Source organism: Macrobrachium nipponense, chromosome 31, assembly GCF_015104395.2.
Source record: "Macrobrachium nipponense isolate FS-2020 chromosome 31, ASM1510439v2, whole genome shotgun sequence".
Taxonomy (NCBI): Eukaryota; Metazoa; Arthropoda; class Malacostraca; order Decapoda; family Palaemonidae; genus Macrobrachium; species Macrobrachium nipponense.
The window spans coordinates 48,720,484-48,737,983 of NC_061093.1; the positions used below are offsets into that span (position 1 = coordinate 48,720,484).

At 36.6% G+C, this 17,500-nt stretch overlaps 1 long non-coding RNA gene and 2 other non-coding genes across 3 annotated transcripts in view; 1 reads left to right on the forward strand and 2 right to left on the reverse strand.

The window, feature by feature from the left end:
- LOC135206537 (uncharacterized) overlaps window positions 1-17,500 on the reverse strand; it is a 390,471-nt gene that overhangs the window by 220,157 nt on the left and 152,814 nt on the right. The window lies entirely within an intron of this gene.
- Trnaq-uug (transfer RNA glutamine (anticodon UUG)) lies at window positions 12,909-12,980 on the reverse strand. Its single transcript has one exon. It is a non-coding gene; the product is annotated as a tRNA-Gln (tRNA).
- Window positions 16,080-16,151, forward strand: Trnaq-uug (transfer RNA glutamine (anticodon UUG)). The gene has a single exon. It is a non-coding gene; the product is annotated as a tRNA-Gln (tRNA).

Genomic DNA, 17,500 nt, shown 5'->3' on the forward strand with positions numbered 1-17,500 from the left:
GGGGGTAATTTTTTTTTTATAACATCAATTCAACTGCGCATCGACAACTTCAGAATTATCGTGTTGCTCGACTATATCAGCAAGGAATCCCAGGTGATCGAGAGTTGTATTAAAGCCATGGCAGATACAGATGTTGAAATCAATACGCTGAAAAGGTAGTATATCGTAGCTAGGTTCACGAGAGAGAGAGAGAGAGAGAGAGAGAGAGAGAGAGAGAGAGAGAGAGAGAGAGAGAGAGAGGGGAAGGCGGTGAAAATGCACAGCAGTTAGCAGCACTTCTAAGAAAATCGAGCTCAAATATGCGTTTATATAGTCTCCACGGGGCCAAAACGGCTTGGGACGCCATTACAGTTATTTTCTTTGATGATACACATTTTGCTGAAGCAAGTACCTTCGAGATTGCTTCAGCGAATGGGAAAAATAATTGTGAATTTGTTGTAGACGAAGAGAAAATTCTTACAATTAAGAGGCTATCAGAAGGAAGTAGTAAGTATGGCTGTCTTTGCGTCTTATTTACAAACCCATGAAAGTAACAGGAAATTCTTCGTAGAACGAGATGATGTGTTGTGATAGGAATACCAAATTTATATGTGATTTTAGCACTTAAGTCAAAAGAAATTGACAGATATGAAGAGGAACCATTTGTGGAGAGAGAGAGAGAGAGAGAGAGAGAGAGAGAGAGAGAGAGAGAGAGAGAGAGAGAGAGAGTGGAATACACTGAATCGTTGACGAGGTTATATAACATTGTAATATCATGGATGTATTCTATTCAATTTAGGAGACTGTTGCTTTAACGACATCAGTACTATTCCATACTATTTCCATCAGTATGTGATATTATGATGCCCATTCACCGTCATAGAGAAACGTTGTTTATTGATGCACTCCCCATAAGCATCATCAATAAACCAGAATGACACAAGTCACCTAGGACTTTGAATTTCCAGTCTCAAGCTTCCAGTGAATTTCCAGTCTCAAGCTTCCAGGTAAAGAGGACTTCTGAGAATGCACATCCCGCATGTGCCCTTCCTTCCTCGCAGCAAATCAGCCATTTTACTTCGGACTTGCACCCCAGAGACATCCACGTCCTTAATCCCCAGATCACGACGGAGATAATTCGGCTATTCTACGGCCGAGTCTACCTGCTGCCTCGTCATGCTCCCTAATAGGAAATCCGAGCAAACATTCGGCGCTTGGACCCAAGGAGTATTCCTGGGAGGGATGGGAATGTCGGCTGATAAACCTGCTATGTTGTCCCGTTTATGTTTTCTTAGCATTAGGCGGTGCTCTTGACTGCAGGGGCTAAGTTGTAACTGTAGAAGATCAAATAATGCTAACAGATATGTTTGTTTGTTTGTATGGTACTTTTACGTTGCATGGAACCAGTGGTTATTCAGCAACGGCTTTACGTGACTTCCGAACCACGTCGAGATTGAACTTCTATCACCAGAAATACACATCTCTCACTCCTCAATAGAATGGCAGAGAATCGAACCCGCAACCACCGAGGTGGGACGCTATTACCATACCAACCACGCCGCTGAGGCGCTAACAGATTTGGTTGATGTGTTGACTAACTTTAACGATTAATATCAACACTTCAAGATTATCATTTCTTCCACTGACATGGAAATAGTCTGGAAAGATAAAACAAAGATATTATTCTGCAGTTAAAGGATTAACAGGCCTTCTTGTTTGACAGTCTTAGTCCTGGTGATGAAAGCCACTAAAATCATGATGGAAATTCTAAAAAAATAAAGAAAAAAGGTGCTTGAAGATAATCCAATTCTGCTCAATGCTGAAATTATCAAATATTTAAGACAATATTACCATTATTCCTGGTTTAGGAAGTCATCATGCCTAAGGAACCTATACAACAATCCGCGAAAATATACTTACTACCCAGCATCTCTGATTCTACAAACACACTTAAAAATTAATCACATTCCACAAAACTATTGAAAATCCACAATGATAATGACACATTTGAATATGCAACAGTAAAAACAATTTAGCGTTTTCATTCGATATATACTTACATATATATATATATATATATATATATATATATATATATATATATATATATATAGTGTGTGTGCGCGCGCGCGTAAATTTATGTATAACTGAACTACGAGAATTTGGAACGTGATGGATATATAAATAAAGGCTAAAGGCAAGAGCCACGAAGAGTAGTGAAACACTGGAGTACCGCTGCAAGGCCTTTCGACTCTCGTCCTTTACTAGCAGACTCTGCTTAGTAAAAGGACGAGAGTCGAAAGGCCTTGCAGCGGTACTCCATTTTTTTACTTTCCTTCGTGGCTTTTGCCTTTACATACATATATACATACTTGTATGTATATATATATATATCCATGAGTTTGTGCCATCAAAACATTTACACGTTAAGCTCTCGATGCAAATTGGTTTAAGGTGAAACTTAAAATCATAAGGAGTTAACAGCTAAAACACTCCCACAACGAGATGCGGCACGTGAAAAACCCACTTGTAACTACAAAAATCTCTGTTTCTGAGTACGAATAGTAAAACAGACTTTGTCATAAAAGATTTTTAAATTGAAGGTACTCGTTTACTGCTCATAAATAATGCCAAAAGTTTTCGAAATTAAGATGAAACATTTCCACAAATAAAAATGAAAGACTACCTACTTTTAAAATTTGCAAAATAAACATACAATTATGCAGCCACACCGTTCGTTCGTTTACTCTCCAAAACTTCTATATTATTTGATCATGAAGACTTAACTTTACAAAATTAAAGACGCGAAACTCCTAGTTTTAAAATTCGCACCACAAATGTACCATTATGGACCCAAAAGCATCGCCGTTCCAAAAGAAAAATCAAATGAAGACACGCAGAAATCAGGACAATGGAACGTCCTCATGTTCCACATACGAAAATAATCTAGCCATTTCCATTCACGTGAAAACTGGGGCGCAAGCTTTTTATCTTTTGGTTGTTGGCAATACTCCAGCTTTTACAAGCAAAGTGAAACATCCTCATTTCAACATTCTTTGACAACAGAGACAAAGAGGAAATCGTAAATCCACTCGGAAAAAATCCGGGCTGTTGATTTAATACTTGACAATTCTCTGACGTTTTAAAATTCTAAAAGGATCCTAGACTTGGAAGGCACCGGTGACTAATGGCACACAATGTAAAGAGGAATAGCCAAAGGAAATAAATCAATGGTACAGTAAGTTCCAGAAGTGAAGCGACAAATCTCAGAATTGATCGTACTTCTTTAGAAACTAGTGGGGTTGCCAGTTAATATATTTTATTCCAATTATTGTCATCCTCTGAATCAGATAATACGTATCAGTGATTTAACTGTATAAGCACAGAAAGTATTTCCCCAGTGAATGATCAATATTGGTTCAATAATTGTTTATTGAAAAAAAAAATAAAAATCCCCATAGAAACATCTGCAGCTCTCAATGAGTGATATCAAGTGTTCACCATAGAGTGGCAGCAAGAACCGAGTGCATAAGCATTGGCCTAATATTTGTAAATTAACTTTCTTCTTCTATAGCGTTATATCGAAAGTTATTACGTTTTCTTTTGATAAAGCACAGAAAAGTTTAGTATCTGATTAAATGAAAGATAAATAAGACACAAGTTGGTGTAAAAAAAAAATAAAAAATGAAATCCAAGTTATATGCGCGTTTAGCATTGGTTACATGGTTACGCCTTTGTCAAGAATCAAGGAAATATATTTCCCAGCTTGTTAGTTAATAATTTCATCGAATTTTCTCAATTGTGCAAATTTTTGCACGTGGAATTGCGTTCAGGGTCGCACCAAACAAGTATTTACGTAGGTTTCCACCCCCTTTTTTTTTTTCCAGTGCATAAATGAGACTATTCTTGTCCATACGATCCGGAGTGTGAATATGCTTGGCGAGCACTATTTTATTTCGAGTATCTCCTTTTATGCTCTCTCTCTCTCTCTCTCTCTCTCAGGAATAACCAGAGTTCTGTTTTAAGAATCAAGCACTAGGCCTATTGGTCATGCTCGGGTGCTTCTTTACATTATATATATATATATATATATATATATATATATATATATATATATATATATATATATATGTGTGTGTGTGTGTGTGTGTGTGTATATATATATATATATATATATATATATATATATATATATATATATCCCAAAAAACTCATAAATTTCTGTTATACAATAATGCTTGACTGGATTGAACTGATTACTGGTTGTCCGTGGAAATATGAATTTGGGTGATATCACTCTCTTATGATACGCCCACCTACGCAAATTCAGTCTTAAATTTCACGGTTGGGATATGATTCGAAGATTTGAGGTAAAAGGTTGAAGTGAAAAGGTGGAGTTACTATTGTGGGTAGAGGTAGAGGTAGAGGGGGGGGAAGGGGTGGTTGAAGTCTGTCGTCTCCCTACTTAACCAGGTGGTGATATTTACGGGTGTTCTGGTTGCTTGCGAACCGTCTTTCTTATTTTTTGTATAGCGAGTCTGTTTCCCAGGTGCAAGAACAGGTCCTGGTATCGGTCCTGATGGTTCTCTCTTTGCTTAAATAACAGACAGTGGCCATGCATTGTAAGCCTTGCAATGCCCGGAACTAGGCCTAGTCACCTGAAGGTAGCCGCAGCAGTTAGAGCCTTTCTCGAAGATGGTGTTTTATGCTCGGTCCTAGAAGCTAGAATCAGAACTATCAACCACACCCAACTTCTCTATTGAATCTAGTGCATTCATGGTTGATTATGTTTAATGTCGCGGAGATTTTCCCTTCACATTCTATTGATACTTGCATGGTTTTATGCATCTTCGCTAAAATAATTGATAATACACTATAATATCAAATATTTGTTTCCACATTGCTCGAAATATACATTGGTAATGTTGGTAATCCTGTATTGAACGAGAATTTCAAATTGTTTCGTTTCTATAGTTTGAAGTTATTGCTATCCTTTAAAATAATTACTATTACCGTAATTTTTTCTTATGATTGTTATAAATATCATAGATTTTATATTTGTGCATCATATGTTAGCTGTATTTTGCTTGATAGAGCTTTCACTGTAGAAAAAAGAAATATTTTTCAGCTACGAGTTGTAGTTGCCAGTTAGTGAATTTCGAACGAAATTCTCTGAAATTTGTCGCTTCAGTTTTGGAACTTACTGTACAATAACGAGAGTACGAGTCTTGGAGGACATCTAGAAAGAATGAACACTTAATGAAGCAGACTTGCAAAGATCACCGCAAGGCGTGGCGTCTGGCATGTGCTCTGACATTATTCACGCCTTTCCACATTATTGATTGCTAATTATTCTTCCGCCAAGGCTGGTACTGTGCAGATGTAGCATAAAAAATGACTACATAATTTACATATCACTTAGTGCTAATGTGAGGCAATACTAAACAATGGCAAGCAATATAAACTGGATGAATGTGAATTATTACTAAACACAATCTGGATATGAAATTGGCACCTGTTCCAAATCCTTAATAGAGAAGTGTCCTTCAGGACGCCGATAAAGCACGAGATTGCTAAACAATATGTTATGTACAGTTGATTCCTTACATTACTTGGAGCATACGACTTTCAGTGACACCTCTATCTTCTTTCCAGTAAATTTTGTATTCAGTGCTTGCTTGCTCATTTATCCACCAAGCTAGCATCTCAACTCCTGTATGTTGCATGTTTTCTTCTGCTTTCAAATATATGGTGCTTGTAACCTGGTGGGTTACTTCTCATTATCTCAAAGTGTTTCCGGGGTGATGTGCTTGTCTCCTTCAGCTTTCCTTATTTATTTCCCACTGATTCTTTCAGCATATCACTTTTTCAATTCCACGGATGTAGCAGCTGATTATATCTACTAAATGGCTTCAGAGAAAAGGCGTTCATTCTCACAGCGGCCATATACCGAAGGATCCACAAACTCTGAGGAATAAGTCCTTTTCAAACTACCAGCAAAGGAAGGAATCAGTAGAGAAAAAGTTCACTATTTCTCACAGAGGTACCAGGAGTCCCTTTCTTGAACAAATAAAAAAAATGCCCTCTCTCTCTCAAAATATATATATATATATATATATATATATATATATATACATTTTTTTTTAAGGATCCTTAGAAAACAAACACTAAGAGTAATGAATACTGTTCCTCACAAAATTCAAACAGTAGATAAAGATATGGAGTAAATCATTGAGAGGGAGAGAGAGAGAGAGTAAACACGATTTTCCAAAAAGGTAAACTAACCACGAGCCAGCGTGCAATTGACGTTCAAGGCAGCAAAGAAATAAAAGTGTACTGTAAAAGACAACCCACACTGCTGAAGGATTACTTATCAACCAACCGACTCTGAATATGGCGTGTCAAGAAGGTGGCGTGAGTCGGCGGAATTTGGTATTAGTCGGATGGATATATTACCGCTATTGAGAAGGACAAGAATGGAAATTTCTTCTCGAAGGACAATCATTGACGGATAATTTCACAGTGAAATTACTGCCATGACTAAAAGAAATTCTTGAAAAGCGGAGTTAACTGGTTCGCAGTAAATGCGAAATTGACTGTTCCTGCGATTTATAATAAAAGAATTTTACAAATGATCGGAAAGCATGAATATGAATTGGAGGAGTTAAGGGGAAGGCTATTTAAAAAAAAAAAAAAAAAAAATGTGGAAAGTGTTAGCAAGATTATGGTGAAGAAATATGGCACTTTTTCTTTATGCAACATAAGAGAAGAATTCACCTGATTCCGTTCACGTTAAAGCGAGTAAAAATGATCAGAAGGATTTTTTAAACGTACTTGAATCCTTTATATAAATGTAAAGGCCGCACACGTTTTTGAGGAAATGGATTCACGCGCTTGCAAGTTTGTCCTTAACGCTTTATAAGACGCAGTTAGGCAGAAATCATATTCTAGTAATAAATACATATGTATTGATCGGTAACAAAAAATTTCTCTGTGAATAATGGCTCATTCAAATATTTTTCAATACAAATAAAACGTTCATTATTCAAAACACGTAAAAACTATAAAACTAATTTCGCCCGACTTCATGAACGTTTATTTGTTCTTTTTTAAATCTCTGACCCCTGGGAGGATGGGTAAGTACTTGCTCCTGCAACAATTAAAATAAAAATTCATCATGTTCCTCACATCCTCCAAATGTTCGAATACGGTATACAATTGCTATAACATTTATTATTCTGCACAACTCCCCACAATTACTAAATATTTTTCTGTATGGAATGAATTATCACTAGACAGACAGGTAAAATATATATATATAATATATATTATATATATATATATATATATATATATATATATATATATATATATATATATTTATTTATATGAAGATAAAAGCACATCACATTACAACGGCATTTAAACATATTATTAATTATAGCCCTCTTTATATGTAACACACACACACACACACACACACATATATATATATATATATATATATATATATATATATATATATATATATATATGGATATCCCTATGAAGATCAAAATGGCCCATTATACACTATTTGAAAGTTGCAACCGTTCAAATAATGTTTTATGGGTCTTTTCACCCGGGATTAGACTAGAAAAGGGCTTCAGTGTAACCTCTGAGGTATCCCGGTGTTTCACACTCTCTCTTTATTGTCTTGTGTTATTCATTGATTGACTGAAGTAGTTAAAATATCAGAAACAGTCAGAAACAACGTCAGTAACCGCGCATATAGAGGAGACCATATCTCACAAAGAGAGGATAATGACTTAAATATTGATTTAATTTTTAATACAAAGGCTAAGATAATGAGAGAAATAATCTCTCCCACAAGCACAGCTGAAACCTACTTATAAGTTTGATCGAAACTAAACTAAGCAGATGCATTGATAAAGTAAGATTTAATCTATGTGACGCAGAGAGACGGCAATTTTTCCAAAACGAATATATAGCGTTTTTGTAGTATTTCTTAGTAGGCATACATCTTCCCCGCGAGTAACGTTTATACAAAAGTCAGTACTTTAAAGCAACGTTCTGAGTTCGACTCTAGTCCGAACGCAAAAACGCTTGAAAGCGAGATATCTGCTCCTTTCACGGAAAACGTTCAAAGTGCTACATTTAATCCTCATATGAAGAGATTTTGTTTGAATGCGATCTCTCGTCCCCATATGAAAGCGTTTTGAGTGCGATCTCTAGTTCTCACTCCATATTGGTAAACACTTCTCCCCCAACCCGTACGGTTATCTCATACTAAATCATTTGAGTGCCGTTTCTAGTTCCTCTACTATGGAAATGGCAAATACCAGGACTCTCCCCTCCGGTTATTCGATAAGCCTTCGGCTTTTCCTACACTATATACATATAGTACGGGCGCATACGCAATATATACAAATATATTCACGTGCACATACATAAATGCATGTAGGCATATACATGTACACACACATACACAGATACATGCACGCAAACATACATAGACACAAACAAACACGCACGCGCGCGCGCACACACACACACATTATATATATATATATATATATATATATATATATATATATATATAGAGAGAGAGAGAGAGAGAGAGAGAGAGAGAGAGAGAGAGAGAGAGAGAGAGAGAGAGAGAGCATTAAATTCATTGTAAATACAATATGTATGTTTCTCATTACTATTTGTATAGTTTAGTAGAGCAGGAAGGGTTAATATGTAAGTTCTCTAATACCACTGCAGGTTTTCCATGCATAAACATTTAAAACGAACTACTCAAAATGATAAAAATACAAGTGAACAGACAATCTGAACGAGGCATAGGAACCAAAAGTCCCGAAACTATAATTTGACCAAAAATGTTTCTTTCCTGGTCGTTGATTACATCCCCCTTCTCATCAAAGTCCACTGATCTTTATTAAAAATGAGCATAGAGCATCAAGCCGCGGATACACCCAAAGAGAAGAATTATAACACCCATCCAGCGAGAGCTTTCAGTTGGGAGCGGAAAATTAATCAAAACTTTTTCCGAAGGTTCTTTTCAAACTTTCTCCCGCTCTCTCTTTCTCTGCCATTTCAGCTAACAGTGATCTTAGAAAAGTTTCCCTCATGAGTCTGAATGAGGAGGAGTTTCATTAAAAGACCCCAGAGAAACATATATCTCCAGAGGGACCTCTGTGGGAGCGAGAATAGGGAAGATTTAGGAGCCATAAAAGAAGAAAAAAACACCTTGTTTGTTTCAGTCTAAGGTGCATATCTTGCATTTCAAGAGTGTGATGGAAATCTAAGAAAAACAAACTTTACTCTTCATAGCAGAAATGAACGTGATATAAATTATTTTCTCGCAATCATCTTCATAGATTTATTCTCTATTTATTTCCACTATTAATGCTCAGGGACGGGATAAGAGATTTTTGAAGCCCCAAACCTCTTGGTTGTTCTAATTGTCATGAGTGAAACCAAAAGATTAAAGGAAGCTTTAGGTCATAAACGAACAAGTGGCTTCGTTGTTTTTAAGGTGTCAGGAGCATAGCTCTCATTTAAAGAGAAGGTGTTAAGGTAAGGCGAAAAGAAATTATATTTTGTCAATAAAGAAAATATAGATGTGTTGTTGTAAATCACAGACTACGAAAATGGTAAGTTGTCTTACAACATAAATTAATGAATAACTCTGTAATCGCTTTGTATGAGGGAAGAACCGGATGACAGAGTGGAGAATGCTCTAAGTCTAAGGGGTGGGAAAAAAATTGTTTGGTAGTTTTAATAGGTAAAATGCCTAGTTTTCATTCTCAGGAGAAATACAGAAGAAGAACAGGCCAGGTTTCAAGTAGTACAAGAAAAACTATAGCTTAGCAGTTGTCATGTGTAAGGTCCCTAATTTTCTTTTCAAGATGAAACAGTCAGCGAGGGAAGATTGATTAAGGTCTTTCGAGATATCATTACGTAGCTTTAAGGTGTAAGACTTATTGCTTTAGCGTGACGAACATGCTAACGAAACAAAAATAAACTCTTGAAAGTACCCTAAAATAATATTCTAGACAATGAAAATCAAAATGATTCTTTCTCAGGAATTGCATCAACATAATACGTCACATTGTGGAAAAAACAAGAGATTTTGTGAGAAACACAAAAATTATTTCATTCAAAGACATTCAGAGCTATCCCCCCTCCTATAAGACATGCAGCACAAGGCAACAGCCAAAATAGAGAATAGAAAGAAAAACGTCAAATTCCTCTGAGGCCTCGGTCAAATTCATTTCAACTTGGGACGGACTTTCTGGATGAAGTGAACGTTGGTTTAAAAAAAAGTGGCGGATGACGATGTTGTGGGTAAAAGGTCATCACGTAGACTTGATTCGCTGCGAACTCGGGATGTCCTATGGCCGACAATGAGGCCAATCAGGTGGAAATCCCAACGGTTCTATATCATAACAAGCGCTGTGCATTCTGCTACAGTCAATGGGACTTCGTATATATTTGTTTTGTGTTTGCAATAGCTTGGGAATTATGTCAGCGGTCAGGTGTAATTTCTTAATTACAAAGAAATTAACTGAACCTTGTGCAGTTTTAGCACCAGATATTTTATATAACATTTATTTAATAAATAAGATTTTACAGTACTGCATTAATTACTAGCGGCATTATTTTGTAAATTAGAGTAAAAACATTAAAATGACACGTAATAAGATTAAATGTTAAAAAACGTGCATACATTTTGAATGTTTTAGTGTACAGACTTTTGCAGTGAGCGGCGCTCTTGGGGAAGTATTCATCAAGGGAAATCTCCAAGGTAATGTCGATTAATCACTAATTTGTTGTAGATTGCAACTACTAGTATCCACTCATAAATCTTCGAAATGTTTAAAACTACAAATAAAGCAATCTAAAGCCATAGATGATTGTACTCTGCTGTACTCAGTTCTAACCCTGTGCTGTACCTCACTTCACGTAAGACTTCCGGTGGACTTTCTTGTATAAGAGTCAACAAACTTTGACGACAAAGTAGGAGTATGAGCTGTGAGGACACTGGAGGTTGGGGAGAGAGTGGTAGGGACAATGCGTTCTTACAAGCTCAAGGAAGGTAAAAAGGAGAACGAGGAACCGCAAGGGGACAAAGGCCAGGACCGTCCGTGACGCAGAAAATTGCAAAGTAACTCCTACAGCGACGTCTCGTAGTCCCGCGCATTGAAATGTTCTGGTTGGTTGACAATGCCTGCCAGAACTATGAGAGCTCACGTATCTTTTAGACTTGAGGACATAGTTGACTTCATTCAGATTGGGAATAAATCTTTGCAATCACATAAAAAGGGCGGACCTACGTGAGAGTATTTGTACTATGCTTGTTTCACCTTCAAAACTACTCTTGGGGGAACACAGACAACTCGTTGCGCAACACATTTTATATCAGTTTACTGGAGTCTCTATTCTTACCAGAGAAAGAACAGCAACAGCCTGGTCGCCTAATAATCAAGGACACGGTTGCATATTTTAGAATCTGCATTAAAAAATATTATGATGAAAATCTGTCTTTTCAATACGTTTATTTTAAAACTTACGCAGCATAACTAGTTTCAATACAGATGTTATTTCTAGCTTTGCAAGCTTTATGTCGATCACTTTTGTTAATCTATTTCCTGTGATGACAACAAAGTTTTAAAAACGATGGAAAAACCTTTGGTAATCATTAAGTCTTTTCTGTAAGACTTCGTCTGTGAAAGTGTTTACTCTCAATTGATTTTAGTACAAGTATTGACTTTCCGTTTGGTAAAAAGTTCAATTAAATTTCAAAAGTCATATTTTCCCCCAAGATATCGCTACATCAAGGAAGGATTTATCATCTGATGACTGGTGACAAAATAGAAAGGCAAATGAATTTTGAAAAACAACCTACATAACTTTTAATCGGCAAACTCAACGCGATTTCATGAATGACTTCTGTACTTCTGACATCTCAACTGATACTCTCTACATTACGGACTGAGATTCATGCTTGAAACTGAAACTAATTGTTTCATCTTTCTTCTATAAAAGAGGTTTCGGACATAGACTGAAGGGCTAAGTCTCATTCCTATAAGCTTCTGAATTTGAAGTTAAATGCTGCAGCTATATATCTGTCGAACAGTTTTGTAGTTGCGCAATGAACGTATCCATCCTCGTGATCATTAGCCTGTCTTAGAGATACGCAAGCAGTTTAAATCTCAATTTTTTCTGTTCCCTTAATTCACACTTTTTTTTTTTTTATCTCAGATTGAACGTGGCGTTAATCTCAAGAGGTACGAGATATCTCGTAGTTTTCAGTTCTACTTAAAAACTCTACTTCAGTAACAGATATCAACAAATGACTATTGCCACTTAAGTAAGGTTTTGCCCTTCACTGGCATTTATATACCTCAAACGTCGGCCATCCCGTCAGTCAGTGTCGAGCCTTCATCTATTAGTAACTTCACATTTGGCCAACTGCCTTCGCGTCTATGATTAAATGTCAAGCTACTATTCAGCATTTGTTTCCTTTGTGAGCAGTTCCTCGTTTGACGAGTGGGTTACGTGCTCGCCTACCGATTAGTAGTCACTAGTTCGATTCCCCGCTCTGCCACGTGATTAGAAATTAGTTTCTCGATACAATGTGGTTCGGATCCCACAGTAAGCTTTAGGTCCCGTAGCTAGGTAAACAAAAGGTTCCTATATTATAGCCACGAAGAAAATATCTAATCCTTCGGGCCAGCCCTAAGGGAGCTGTTAATCAGCTCAGTGGTCTGGTAAAACTAAAATATACTTAACTTACTTTGTAAGCAGGCAATATCTTAAAATTATCTAAGGTTAAGCCCTGAGATTTTGCAGTTTACATTCATACTATGGGTTAAACTCACAAAATTAATCTTAAATTTTCTCTTTCCATCAAAACAGTGAGGTCTCACCGAGACTCGAACTCGGATCTCTGGATTCAAAGTCCAGGGTGCTAACCATTACACCATGAGACCGATAAATAAATTGAAACAGATCAGTTTCCTTATCATATGCAAACCAGGCAAACAAGTTCCGCCAGACCGACAACCTGGCGTTTTGTTGAGTCGCCGATTCGATCTTTGACTTACGATTTTTAACGTATTTCAAGAAGATTTACAGTGTAAAAATCCTCATTAATTCTATGGTCACAGGTACATAAAAAGAATCAGAAACTGTAAAACCTTGCTAATACTGAAGCCTTAACATGTAAAGCATATTTGATCCTGCAGCAATCTGGGTAAGTTGCACGCAAGATACATTCAGAAGTTTCAAAACTTATGATACTTCAGTTGTAATCAATAATCCACAACCATTCACTGGCAATACATATATATAAAAAAACAAGTCACTGACATGTTCAACTTCTGAACCAAAAAAAGACACTTTTGTGGAAAAAAAAAAAATTAAATAAATAAAAAATTTGAATAAAACTTCCCTGACATAAGCAGTTTCGTATACCTACACAGAAGGCTCATGCATTAGCCTGAATTCCCCCATACACACACACACACGCACACACTGCACCACTCAACTTTATTTCGCGCACACTTTTTCGATTCATATATATCATGACATTTCTTTTCCATTGCCTACACCACTCCTATAAACCATTATGTGTTTTCCTCCTTCATTTCTTTTAATACTTCCGAACAGTGCAGAGTATAAAGAAGCCAAATTTGCAATGTGAGCAACGAGTTATGAAATATGAATACTGAATGGAAATTGAAGAAAACATGGAAAATTAAAAGGGATTAATATTTCAGCATTTATGTTGACTGGGGAGAACTGCCACGGCGGCGAAGAGCGATAAATGGTCCAGATATGACAAAAAAAAATAAATAAATAAATAAATAAAAGTTGACTTATTCACAATGCTGGAATGTGCATAAATCCAAGTTTTGAGAGAATGGAAAACAACAAGAGCTAAAACTGAGACGGCTGAGTATCAAAAGCGACAGAACGTTCATTCATATTCATGAGGTTCATATCGTGCGCAAAGCAACAGTGAGAGTTGCATTGCACTTAAGCGTTCGACACAAAACTAATTCCGCTTCTGTCTAGGAATATGACGCAACTGAACGGCTGTGAATGATTCTTACCGCGTGATTCAACGTCATCTTTGATTCATCAGCGGGAGGATGAATATCTCAGTGACTACCGTATTCATTTCTTCTGAAGCCGCCCGTTCTTAAACGAAATCGCACGAACAACTGCAACAATGAGAATCGTAAATGATCTTTACTTAAACGTCCGCTTCGCTCTAATTAATGAACGATCTTTTATCTCAGTAAAGAAGGAAATCTGTTACCGGATCATTTCCTCTTGTTGATCTTTTCCTCGAGCGTGCTGTTCACCGGCTTCTCTCTCTCTCTCTCTCTCTCTCTCTCTCTCTCTCTCTCTCTCTCTCTCTCGTTAATAATGGCATTCTTTTTCTTCACCGCCTGCGGAAGCCGTACTTCCGGTGTAACTTAAGGTATCCTATCCAATAACCTGAAGACTTAGCAATCTTTATTAGACGTTTTTATTCTTCCGCCTTTGCGTTATATTTGTTCCAGTGATATGTTGTTGTAATTATAATAACATAAATACGGAAAAGATAACACTTATAAATGAGGAATTTGATATCATCTGCCCATCCCCTATATCGTTGGGTTATGTAGCGGAGAAATCATTTCTCGTTATGCCAAATGGTGATGCTTACGACTGTATTTGTATCCTGGATGCATTTATAAAGCGTAAAGCCTTATCAAAAAGAAAATAATATCTATTCTCTTTGCATTTCACTCTATAGGATCCTTTTCTAAAGTTAAATCAGTTCCAAATATGCTCTCAATCTTCAGGTTACTACAATTCCAATGTTGTATTTGACGGAATCTAGATACATGGTGCTAAAACGGCAAAATCTAATGACATCTCAACGTCATAAAGGTCAAAATAAAAGTTTTGATTTCTTCATTTCCTATTAAATGTGTTAAAAGATACTGTTTGATTTTCAGGAATACGTTTCTGAAACTGGCGCAATTATACTGGTCCTGTGTCAAATGAATTATGAACTAAAACGATTTTAAGAGATTGTACGGGGGCTAGTTATCTTAAATGTTATCTGTTTATTTACTGTTAGCTATCGGGTCTCTACGAGAGCAAAAAATAATTCTTAGGTTAACTTTTTGTGGATACAAATTTGAAGGATTTGTTGACGCATACATACCGATTTAAAGTTTTGTACACTACTAGAAATGCTTACATAAACAGCGCCAATAAGCAAACAGTGAGCGAAAAAAAAGACCAAGACGTCAATCTGGCTCTAAACAAGGTTGTGGGCAGTATGACCTGTCAGTCCGGTTTAACCAACTGGTGACTGTCCTCTGGCTGAAAACAGTTATCATTCAACTATTCCAAGCTTTGTTTATTCTTCAATTTCTCTTCCATTATCGATACACACCATTAAAATCGTTTACTTTATATCTGGCACATTATTCTACGTTATTTGTTGTACAATAATGACGGATTAATCGCCTAGTATTCATATTAAAGGGTATGTATACACGTTGGGCAAAGCTAAACGGGCCATTTTATGATTAACCTAGGTAGTGTTACTTTGCGAGCCTATGATGGCAGCTTTGTCAAGAGACATTCCCGCTTTGTGAAAAAGATTCTTATTTGCTGCCACCCCACTTCCCCCAAACAAACAAAAATTAGTAAATAAAATATTATAGAGCGTCTTTTCAATACTGATTCTCATGCTTGACTGATCGATTTAATGTAACTGGCATAACAGATCCTAAGGTCATAGAAGAAATCAGGTATAGAATGTTTGGCATCTTGTCAGCTGCTCTCTAGACTCTCTAGACTCTAGAGGGTATTCACAAATGCTCCTCTAGAGTCTAGAGGAGCATTTGTGAATACCCTCCTCTTAGCTCTTACTGCCAGCATCACCGATACAAATGCCAATGACATTCACACTGGCAATAAACCTTCCTCATAACCGGTGGCTTAGCAATATAATGATATCATTTCAAAATTCGTGGAAATTATGCTCACGCAAATAACAATTATAATTCACTTCGATCAAGGGTTCCATGGTGTAATGGTTAGCACCCTGGACTTTGAATCCAGAGATCCGAGTTCGAGTCTCGGTGGAACCTGTGGTTTTGTATTATGAATACTCATGTAAAATTGATGATTCAAAATCAACGATGCAACATGAGCGCAATAGGAGTTATGAACAGGATGTAATAGTCGCTAAGTAGTTAGAGGAATATAGGTTACATAATCTTGCTCATAGATACTTTTTACCTTGATGACAAATTTAACATGATATGCAATATTTCTATTGGTGTACGTTTAAAAATGCAATATAGCAAACAACTTAGTGAAACAACCATGGAAGAGGGCGCAGGAGATTATAACAAAATGAAAGTAAAGTTCGTTGATTTAAGATAAATGACTTATGACAGCAGCAACACGGCTGATGTAGTTTGTTGACAGGGATGAAACTCGGTCATTTATCACTTTTAAGTACTTTTGTGATTATGGAAGGAGATTCATAACTAACCTCTTAATCTTTGTCCCTGGTGAGTACTTAGAAGAGTTAACAACAATGAATGCCAGACTTCATATCCATAAACTTGCACAACGCCCCGTGAGATCAGAACAGCTAGTTAACAGCCTCATACCAAAAATCAAAGATTAGAAACCAACAATAGGCCTCTTTTCTCTCCAACACAAGTTTTCTTAAAGTATCTTGTCTCTAAAACACATGTTGGATTTAAAGTCTCTTTTCTCTCCAACATAAGTTGGTTTTAAAGTCTCTTGTCTCTCCAACACAAGTTGGTTTTAAATTGTCTCTCATACACAGGTTGGTTTTATAGTCTCTTTTCTTTCTCTCCAACAAAGGTTTGTTTTAAAGTCCCTTTTCTCTCCAACACAAGTTGGTTTTAAAGTCTCTTGTCTCTCCAACACAAGTTGGTTTTAAGGTATCCTTTCTCTTCAACATAAGTTGGTTTTGAAGTCTCTTGTCTCTCAAGCACAAGTTAGTTTTAAAGTCTTTTCTCTCCAACACAAGTTAGTTTTAAAGTCTCCTTCTCTCCAACACAAGTTGGTTTTATAGTCGCTTTTCTCTCCAACAAAAGTTGGTTTTAAAGTCTCCTTCTCTCCAACACAAGTTGGTTTTAAAGCCTCTTTTCTATCCAACACAAGTTAGTTTTATAGTCTCCTTCTCTCCAACATAAGTTGGTTTTAAAGTCTCTTTTCTCTCCAACACAAGTTGGTTTTAAAGTCTCCTTCTCTCAAACAAAAGTTGGTTTTAGTCTGTTTCTTTTCAAAACACAAGTTGGTTTTTTAAAGTCTCCTCTCTCAACACAAGTTGGTTTTAAAGTCTCTTGTCTCTCAAGCACAAGTTGGTTTTAAAGTCTCTTTTCCCTCCAACACAAGTTGGTTTTAAAGTCTCCTCTCCAACACAAGTTGATTTTAAACTCTCTTTTCTCTCCAACAC